Below are 12,099 nucleotides of genomic sequence, written 5' to 3'. Positions count from 1 at the left end.
TACAACCAGGTTCAACCCACCATTTGTTCTTAAAATGTCCTGTACCAAGTCAGGAATATGGCAGTTATTATCACATAGTCCGTTTCTATGTATGTTGGCGTTTGTTTTTTGAAGCAGTTCAGTGTTTCTGTTGTTCCGTTTTGTTTTCTCTTATAGTTGATGTGTTTTCCTCAGATTTGGTTTGTGACCCGGATTTGTTTCAGTTAAATCGATTGATGACTATTGAACAACGGTATACTACTATTGCCTTTATTTACATATTCATAAACGATTGCTATGGAAACTAATTATAAACTACATTTATTTACATTCATTTGATAAGTTAGTGTGTTGTATTTCAACAAAGTACCTTGTTATTGTGTTTTTTGATTAATGTTATTTACATAGTACTTTTACTTTCCCTAATTTTTAAATGTTACTTCTTCCACCTATAAATGCAATACCATGTTGTCTGGACTGTTGCCATGGCAATGTATATGAAAAAAAATAAAGATTGATGTTTACATAGCTGTAGTGTTCCAATCATAAACGGCCAATACAATTAATTTTGTAATATGTTTGAATCGCTCTTGACTGAATTGACTGCAAGCGAATTGTCTTAACAGTGTTGAATTTACCACTTTAGATACGACTACAAGACTAAATATGACTTGATAATTTATTGTTCAGACTTTTTAGATGAATTGTAGTCCAAAATGACTAAAAATCAAATACTAGCGGTATGTGCATTTATAAATAAAACAAAGGACTTCTAAAACGGGTATGATAACATTGAAACAAACTCATCAATATCGACTCTTCTAAATTTGATTTTAATTAACAGATCGAAATTAAAAACTTGGAGAGTTGATATCTTAAACAGTAATTGTAGCATCCCCATATTTATATTAACCTGTCACAAGGTAATAGAACATAAAACGGTATGCAAGCTTGTAATAATCTGTCAACCATCGATGGCATATAACATATATCAGTAGTCAGTAGCATGATTTAAAAAAAATATCTTAAAACTTATTTTGGATACCATATGAATGAATATATATTCAATTCTGTGATTTCAGATATATAAATTATGTAAGCTCATAATCAACATTTAGGCTAACACATAGGCATTGAACACAAATCAATGTATAGTTCTGCATGGAATCACAAATTCAATGCTAATGGGAATTGTCAAATGAAACCAATTACTGTTCCTAGTGTGGATGTTTTTTACAATTATTGGCACTGTATGTTAATAAAAACACATTTCTTATTGCAATCTCAATAAAGTTGTTTATCATCTTATGTCATCTGTCTCTTCTAATGTGTTAGACCTTTCTTATTGTTATGTTATGCTCCACACAATTGCGAAGCTTAACTTTTTTATTTAGCATATGAAGCAGCACGAATGTATGTTTGATTTCCCGTTCTTTATCACAATTTATAAGGTGTGCATACATTGTTAAGCTTAATGTAAATGTTATGAATAATTTACCCTTTGTATTTCAGAACGGTGACACTATTTTACAGTCAGCTATTTTTGGAAAAAATCCCGAAGTAGTCAAATTGATATTAGATAGAACAGTTGTAGATCCAACTGAAAAAAATATGGTAAGAAGTGAAGTATGTGCGACATGTTTGCGCAGTCTTATATCTTTAGATACTAGAATAGTAGTTTAATCTACAGAGTATGTCTTCTACTAAATTGCAACATATGGACTGAGTGTTTGTTAATTGTCAAAAAAATTATTACATTTATAAAATAGCTGTTCACAAAACTTTGCATTGTGCGAAATACAAAGGATTTCATACACAAGGAAAATATTTCCTTAGCTCTTTTGTTGGCAGAACTTTTCGGCATTTTGGGTGCTCAGTGATCTTCAAATTCATACTTCATTATTTTTATTTAAGCCTCACTGAAGAATCTTGAATACGAAACGCGTGTTTGGCGTATATAAATATGAGCCTGATATCTTTGATGAATTGATTTGCATGGCGGGTGATGTATTCATAGCAGGATAGGATACCCTGCCGACGCACCCGGTTTCCTTCCTTTTGGAGTTCGTTCGATTTTCACGGTTGTAGTGTATTACCTTGACGTGTCATGTTAATCGATAGATGAGAGTTGAAAATCGGTAAACCACTGTTGCTTATACTTTCGTAGGAAATCAAAAGAATGTTTACATGTACAGATCAGGCTGTCCGGTCTATTTCTGTCATTTTTTAACATGAATAAACACAATTAAGTTATGCCATTGCCATCGTTTGTACTTTACTTTAACTAGCGTGAAAACAATGACCAGATGAGTCAAAGAATAATTAAAATGGCATATTGTACCCACAAAACTATGACTTTCATAAAAATGAAAACTGAAGGATGTCTTTTCATGTAATTCGGTATCTTCACAGGGGGTATGGGCTCATATTCCCTTTATGTGATTTATATCTTCTGAGCCGTCGAGCAAAAGGGGTTGTAGGCTTATGACAAGGAATATGAGCTCATATCCCCTCTGAATCCAAAATAACAATTATATTATACTGTTGTCCTGATTTTAATATTATTTACTATTCTGATATTTGTTTTTGTTCACAGGATATATTGGTTCATATACCCTGTCAAAAAGCAGGATTAGCCTGGATATTTCATTCAAGTATAATATATACTAGTATACATGTGTTGTTATTTGGAACCAAACATCTATGTTTATCAATATTTATTTTTTCTACTGATATATCAAATCCATATTCGGTTTAAAATAGTGAATTGTTGTCCTCTCCTATTTGATTTGGCTCACAGTTTAAGATATGTTTTCCGAACATGATTTTTTTTCAAAATGCCGTATCTCAAATCACAAATTGTTATTGTCTTTTTTAGGAAACTAATGTGTTTAATTGCAGAAGCAACAATGTATGCAAAATCAACAATTTGTTGTTTAATTTCAAAATGTGACTTCTATGCGTGCATTGTTAATTTTATGTTAGTACTCTGAACACTGCAACCTTTCTATATTTAGTATGGTGACACCGCACTACACTCGGGTGCTCGTAGAGGAAATCTCGAAATAGTCAAACTGTTGTTAGAGAGAACAAATATGGATCCAACTGAAAAAAATCAGGTGTGAATATGTATACTTAAGATACTAAAACCCTTGTATTATACCTACATCTGTTCGTAAAAGGAGGAGGTATGATAAGAAACATTAATTAATCCATGGAAATAGCAAAATTACCCAACTACTCAAGCCATTCAAAATTATGTTGATTTCATCCATCTTTGCACATATTCTCTTGAGTGTTTCGTAACATTGAAATGTTTAGCTGACATATTTGACATAAAATGGCCATGTTACACATAGATTTTAGGCAAAAAACAACTGAAATAATATTATAAAATTTGTAAAAAAACGCAATTAGTTTGGAGTTTTGAATCCTATCGTAATATTATGACAATGTTTGCACTTTTACAATTTGCACATTGTTCAAAAAGATTGAAGCCTTTTTGCAAATATGTAAGATTAAATTAAAAAATATCTATATATCACAGGCTAATGTCTTATAAACATATGAAGAGTTTTCGTTTGTAGATTGATAATTCGAATGTCTAAACTAAACCAGCTTTACAACAAGAAAATATTTGAATTTTTTTGGACTCTAACATGACGTTTTTAGGTACAAAAAAAGTCACAACAGATTATTAAGACTGAAAATGTCATATGTTAATACAAATATTTGATTGAAGTAGACCGGAATAATACAGTTGAACTTTTCTTATCTTTGAATGGCCTATTTGAGAAAATGTTATGATATAGCCCTCTGCTCCATTGTTTACCAGGAACGGACATTTGTTTTTACTTTCTCTATAACATACAGTCTGAATATATCAATATCTGATTAAAAATATTTAGCCGACACAGACCAGCATGACATTAAGACTAATATTTGTTTGCTATTGAAATATGTTTCTTACCAGCTATTTGGTCTGAAAGGGTCTTGTCAACTGATTTCAGCAAGCGATTTTACTTCCGCAAATAGGAAAATAACTCAAATAGTATTCGTCACTGATATGTAAATGTATATCTCGTCTTGAATAAAAATTAAAATTAGATTAATATGTAAATGATTCAGCGCTGAATTGTCTAGCAACCACATTATCGCAAAAATAAGCGTTTGCGAAAATTAGTAGTTTACAGTACTTGCAGTATGCATGTCATACATAGATATCCCTGCGTACTTATACATTGCTGTTTTAGCGGGGCAACACACCATACGATGTTGTCGAAAACTACTGGATTGATTCGGAAGAAAAAAGAGATGCAAAAGAAGTAATACAGGTAACATAATGACTTATATAGATATAAGAAGTTGTGGTATGAGTGCCAATGAGACAACCCTCATTCCAAGTCAAAATTTATAAAAGTAAACCATTATAGGTCAAAGTACAGTCTACAACACGGAACCTTGGCTCACACCGAACAGAATGCTATAAAGGTCCCCAAAAGTTACTAGTATAAAACCAAACAGTGTTCAAACGGGAAAACCAACGGTCTAATCTTTATAACTATATTTAAAAAAATTGCCAGCATATGAAATGAATGGCCCTAGAACAGTCTATTTAGTTAACACTGATAAGATTTTAATAAAAAATACTAACTCAAGATAAAAGAAAAAGTCATCATAAAGGTTGAAATTACACTGTTTTTTTTTAAGATAATGGACTAATAATGCAAATGAGTAGTTTTAATACCTTAAAATTGTTTGCTTTTTTCAAAATGTTTACTATTTCTCACATCAAATTAGCCAAAAAGCATTGCAACAGATTATAAAAGCTAAAGATTTTGTTATCTAAAATATGTTACCGGCATAAACAATTTGCAGTTTACGTATAATGGTCTGTTTGCGAACATATTATTTTCATTTTTAAACATGATAGTTTCTTAAACTGTGTCGCAATCAACTCACACATCTAAGGTTCAGTGCTTTATTTTAAAAGCACTTTACAGCAGTGCAAATTAATAGTTTTTAGCTTAAGAACAATCCAGTTTTTTTATAGTTATATTTACAAATCTTTAACTGTTTTATCTAAAATAATGGATTTATATTGCAAACTGGAAGTTTTGATACCTAAACATGGTTTGCTTTAGGAAAGTATTCCTATTTTTAACATAACATTAGCCAAAAAAGTACCTGAACAAATTATTAAGGCTGAATGTTTTATTATCTGAATGCATATATTCCACTAACATAGTCTGGCATGGCAAATTAATACTTTTATTACACCGGAATGGTGTGTTTGAGAACAACTTTATAATGTTATAAACAAACAAGTTGGTGAAATTGTGTCAGAATGTACTGCATACATGAAAATGCATTATTTTATTTTAAAAACTTCAACTATAAATGTAAAGTGTAATAGTTAATCATTCAAACATTCAAGATTATATAAGGTATCCAATCCTACCTCTGTCTCCTGTCTACTTCTTACTGAATACACATTTATCGTTCACAATTTCTGCCTCAGAGGGTCAGTTTAGAAATCTTATCACAATAATATCATCTCTAACCATATATCTAACATATTTTGGCTAATATATAAACTAAAAGTGTTTAAACAAAGCCATATTTGCAAACTTTGTATGTATGAAGCTACCAGTTTGATATCTAAATTCGTTAGAGATTTTTATAGTACTGACTGCTAAAATCTGTTTGTTTGTTTACATAATTTCAGAACAAGTTAATCGTTTTCTTAAAAAAAAAGACCTTTATACTAATACAATCATACCCTTTACAGGTTAAATTATCTGTTTTATGACCCAGAAGTTAGGGATTGTTTTCTGTTGTTTTTTTGTTGTTTTTTTTTTGCCATTAGGGCCTCAAATTTGTTAAATAATTCTGCTGTTTCTGCGAATATGGGATATTTAGTATATTTTAAGGATAAAACACACCATTATCATTTTTATGGAGGCATTTTTTGTATCTCTAGCTTGTATCTGTTTATGCCGAAATCACAAGAAAACACAGTCAGGTGTAACGGCTTACTTATGGGTTTTCCAAAGGACAAAAAACAAAACCAACACCAATGTTTAGCAAATGAGTTTTAATGACTGGGAAGAGTAAATATAAGAACTGCTTAACAATTTAAATTACATATATGCATATATTATGGAATTTCTTTCCATATACGGCTTTAGGTAAATTATCCCGTTTACTTTGAATGTATGCTGAGTCATCATATTTAAGGCCCAGGATTTTTTTCTCAATCTTCATGAACTAATTATAAAACTTTTTATTTGAGTTAATTTTATTAAAGTTTTTGAAGATAAACCAGATTTGTTGTGTTTCTACTTGTTCTCTTTTTTCAACCAATAAATCATTGCTAAAAAAAAAAAATAGCTTCCCTAGATAAGTCTGTTTTCGTTAAATTGAAATCATTTGTATGAAAAACTAGCAAGGCATTATAAAGGCTGGAATGTAAATGCTTCATTTAAAATGATGGACTTAGTTTTGATACCTAAAATGATTGGCTTTAGACAAACAATTTGTTTAGCATAAAATCAGCCAAAAGAGTATCGCAGCAGAGTATAAAGATTGACAATTTTTCTTATTGGAATAGTTAGACTGATAAAGACAGGCAATCACCTGACACATCTCAAAGTTGATTGTTTTTTTTTTTTTCTTAGCATTTAAAATGAATCGTGTTATTGCCCTTAAACAGTTTGGTGATATTTTGACAATTGCTTGCTCAACATATAAAAAAGGCAGAATTTTCTAAACTGTTTTATTTGAAAGTATTGATTTGTCATTGCAAATTGACTAGCTTTAGTAAATGTATACTATTTTTTATATATATCTAGCCACAAAAACTGTCACTGAAAACTTTATTTCAGAAAATATTATAATACAGGCCTCCGCTCCATTATTTCCCAGGAGTGGACAGTTATTTGGACTTTCTTTTAGATACATTATATATATATATATATATCATTGTATATGTCATTATATGATTAAAAATATTTAGCCGATTTAGACCGGCATAAAAAATTGGTAGTTTTATTAGTCTGTTCGAGAAAGTATTATAATTTTTTTAACATACAAGTTGTCAAAATTGTGTCGCAATCAAATGACATCTATGACAGACCATTGTTTCATTAAACATACTTGACATCCATGGACTATGAATAGTCTTATCGCCTAAAAACAGTATTGGTTCAATCTCTATACATATGTCATTTTTGTAAGAAAGTCAGTTTAAATTTAAAATAGGTTATCTTAAATGCCGAAATTTAACTGCTTTATTCGAAATATTTCTTTTTATTTACAAATGGTCAGTTTTGGAACCTTAAAAAAACCTGTTAACATAAGAAAAACACATTTACATGTTTAACATATAATTACCGAGAGAAGAATTGCAGGAGATTATCAAGGCTGACAATGTCACCATCATGTTCCTAAATTGTATAGCAGCAACTTCAAATGGTTGAAAGTTTTTATATTACATAAAACTATTTGACTAATATAATAACAAATGGCTATAATATTTATATGGTGGTTAACTCATCACTTCTAATATTATTAGTCGGCCGGAAATAAATTAAAGTTATAATCATAGTCTGAAGTTCAACTGTTAAAACTATTGTATCGATATTACAAATGGGTAGTTTTTCAATCTAAAAACTGTATGTTTTAGTGAAAGAAAAAAATATACTAGTAAGCTATTTGCAAAATTTGTTTTGCAATGTATTGTAAAGAATAAAAGTTTCATTTCGTGAATAATGATAATTGAAGAAAGGTAAATTTTCTGATCAAATGATCTCATTGAAGACCGACATAATCACGACATGACAATTGCTGTGGAATACCTAGGTCAATCATAACCACGAATATGTCCCACTTGTCGTAACCCATATATAGTACTTTTTTTCCAAGAATTTGGTAAGAACAAATTTTACTTATCGTCTGCATTTAACGTTGTATGATGAGTACGAAAAGTGCCACTTTGAAACATGAATTGTGTATCTCTTTTAGATCCAACGCGTGTTTGATATTAAAGAGTTTGGATTGGTTTCGCTTAAGTTTTATGATGTATGTTATGTCATTTTTTCAAGATATAAGTTATTTCCCCAATCGTTGCAAGCTGTTTGTTCCATTGTTAACTTTCAAGTTCCAGTTAAATATAAATAGTATGACCGATCGATTGTAAACTTCGTGATTTCTTAAGTTAGGACAACTAATAATCAACTTTTGGTTTTAATTGGTTTGTTTTTGTATTAATTACTAGAAATTACTTAATATCGTATGTAACAGATGAAACACCAGGGTTCGCACTATGACTTATAATTGATATTGGTTAATATATAAGTGTCAGTTTATTTTAGATTTTAAATGTCTCTTTGGTGTATTTGGCCTCTTTTTTGTCGCTAAAGTATTGTTTTGGCTGTTATAAGTATCCCTTGGCTCATATTGGTCTGTTTCTTTAAAAAAATGAAATTAGCACTATTTTGATAGCCTTGAATAATATGACTTATGTATGCAATGTCATTGTCCATATATTTATATTTAATGATGCAGAACTACAACAAAAAGAAACCCCAAAGGAATTAAACGTTTGGGCAATTTATCGTGAATTACTTCAAAAGGGACGAAACACCAGCTAAAGAACACCAATGCAATAGATTTCATAGATCAGATAAATATCGGAGTAAAAGTAAAAATAAAATTGTCAATTGCATATCTACCAAATATAAATATCTTTACAAATCATTTAACAAATATTCATATCATGCTGAAAATATTAGTATATCAGAAAGTTACACATACGAACCCGTATATGTATTTCATTAAAGAAGATAAGATGAAAGACATTTCATTAGCTCAACTTGAGGTTGAATGTTGCTGCGAGTAAAAAAGAAAATACTATGCTATAAACTAGTATATATGGGAAAGGATTAGAGTCAAAGTCTTTGTATTGTACTTAAAACTTTGACCGCAACCCATATTAAACATTTAGTTTGATGTAGTATTAAAGCCTATTTTCTGTAATTATGCATGTCACTGCTTTTATCAAAGTCGCTTCTTTGAGTTCATACGAACAAAATTAAAATGTGTTACTACTCTAAAATAGAGACAACCGTTGTATAAGTAAATTATTGTACCTCAACAATGTTGAGTATTACCACAAAATAAGTATTTGCGATAGAAAAGAAATTGGAAACAGGTACCAGTAAAAGAGAGGCGAAAGATACCAAAGGGACATTCAAACTCACGAGTCAAAAATAAACTGACAACGTTATGGCTAAAAACGAAAAAGACAAACAACACAACATAGAAAAATAAACTGAGCAACACGAGCCCAACCAAAAACTGGGGATGATCTCATCTGCTCCGGAAGGGTAAGCACATCCTGCTCCACATGTGGCACCCATCGTGTTGCTTACGTAAGTACTAACCCAGTGATCAGTATAATTCGGTAGGTCACATTCTGTTATATGCTTTATAATTACCATCATCTCCTTATTTCAACCAAATATATAGTTTTAACAAAATTGATTTTACTCATTTAAGTGTGGTCTGATTTTAAGCTAAATATCAATTTATTGTAGACTTATATGACCAAAGAAAGAAGTGTCCCTAAAAACACTACTACAGTTCTGGAACAAGACGATTCACCTCAAGAGACGTCTGAACACGAAGGAGGTAAGATATATTACAACATCTACCTTTTAATGATTGATTTGTGTCTCATTTGCATTTCGTGAGTAGCATATAAATCGATTCGTTCAGTACTGTTGTCTTTGCATATATACCAAGACATAAGGGTATTGCTTGCAAATGCCCTGTCGGAATGCAGTAACTAATACTACAAACTATATGTTGGCTATACTTTGTGTACGTCTATGAAAACATATGTTATTTAACGTTGTAAGTTGATGGTCGCGCAAGGTATTTTCAAAACACAATCATTTTCACCTTATCTAGAAAAGTAAGGTCTCTGATTGACATGACTATGTTATTCTCGAATAAAGACATCATTGACCTTCTGGTATTTAAAAAAAAAACAGATGCGTGTAATCTTTTGTTTTCTTTCAATTGTTGGACTGGCAAAAAAAAACATACAATTATTTATTGCTACTAAAAAGTTGCCAGAACTTTGTTTTACCCAAATGTTGCATTGAACCATTGAAGACGATTGATTACTGTTATTTAATTTTCAAATAATAATGTCACTTATAAGAATTACATTTTAGTCTTCAGATAAATCCCGAAAGAGACGAATATTCCTCTTTGGAATAAAACACTTTCATACTCATAAATCTTCGCCACATCAAATGTGGTATCCAGAGAATAAAAATAGCATGAGCATTATATTGAAACATAACTATAACAAAATGATTTGGTTGGGAATTATGCCAAAAAATTAACTAAAAATAGAAAAGTAGAAGTATGAGATCATGGCTGTAAAGTCGTTGATATTTATATATTAATCAGAATTTAAAAAACCAAACATAATGTGTGAACATTTTTGCAACATCTATCTGCAAAGACCAACATATTGCTAATCCCCTGACCAATATCATGTCGATGTTATTACATATTATATCATAATTTGTCATCATTGGTTCAACTGAATTATGAGAGATTCCAGAGGCAATAACGGCCGCATTAATCTATCAACATGTTTTGTGTAAGGGTTTTTACCAACATCTAATTATGCAATCAAATGTTTCTGACTTACGGGTTTTCTAATATTTATTTTAGAAACAGGCCCTTTTTTAAATAAACTTATCACCAAGTATCGCTTCATATTAAATCTAAACATATAGCTTTGACATAATCTATACAATGAACATCATATGCAAATTACTGAAACGTTTTATTTATTTTAATGTGTGAAACATTATTGTTGAGATAAATGTTTTGTAATAAAATAGTGTATTTATTGTCAACTGCAAGCAATTTTTTGGCTCCGTTTTCGAACCTTACTATTATATAAAAGAAGCCTTTCGTTATAATATATAAAATTTACATTAATTCATGAATATAGCACACTCGATTCTTCGTAAATTGACATATTAATTACACAAAACAATGAACTGATGATGATTCTCAGTTTATGCTTTTAGTAAATCAGGATTTACTTCCTTTTGCTGGTACGTCCGAAGATTTCCACATATTACTGTCCACTGGAACATATGAATCGTATGAAAATAGAGTTTTTCTTTGTGGAAGTTGTGCATGTGGAAAATCTACCCTTGCAAGTGTTCTAATTGGTAGTCCAATACCGCTTACGTGGAAATCAACAGATGGGTTAGTCATACACTTTGGAAGGAACGGTATCAACTTGGAAACTTATGATATGGTTCCCTTAAAAGAAGGTAACATAACTTGCACATTTAGGACGTCGATATTGTTAAATCATATAGTATATTTATATAGCAATTTAATTAACAGTTGCAGAAATAAAAGAATTGTTCTTTCATATATTTTAACCTCGAGCATTACAGAAGTGACACGTTATGTCGAGAAAATAATCTGGTGCAGAAAACTACGTACCGTTAATGTTATTACTACCACTGGGTCGATACCTCTGATGGTGGACTGTAAGTCACCGTTGATATCACCAGCCTAATGGCCAGTATTGAAATGGTTAATCAATACAACCGTGTTATACATAGTTTATATATTGCTCAGTCTGTAGTTTTCTATGTTTTGTATACCGTTTTTTTTGTCTGTTTGTCTTTTTGTCTTTTTCGTGTTTTGTCATGGCGTTGTCAATTTTTTTTTTCGACTAATGAGTTTGAGCGTCCCTTTGGTATGTTTCGCATTTCTTTTTTATATAGCTGATACATATATCTAACATTCTTTCACGTTATATGTATATTTTCATATTGAATTGTGTACTTGTTTTGGCTTTCGAACTTTTTTTATCTGAGCGTCAGTGATGGGTCTTATGTAGACGAAACGCGCGTCTGGCGGATTAAATTATAAGCGTGGTACCTTTTGATAGCTAATATTTGTGTGTGTCTTTGTCCTGTATGTTCTCCCATTTATTTTTATTGTAGTCCTGTCATGTAATCATGTCATTTTAATGTTATATTTAACATTGCCATAAAAGCGGGAGGT

This window comes from Mytilus californianus, unplaced genomic scaffold (genome assembly GCF_021869535.1).
Source record: "Mytilus californianus isolate M0D057914Y unplaced genomic scaffold, xbMytCali1.0.p SCAF_8, whole genome shotgun sequence".
NCBI classification, from domain to species: Eukaryota; Metazoa; Mollusca; class Bivalvia; order Mytilida; family Mytilidae; genus Mytilus; species Mytilus californianus.
The sequence above is the reverse complement of the archived record's forward strand: the minus strand, read 5'-3'. Positions refer to the sequence as shown.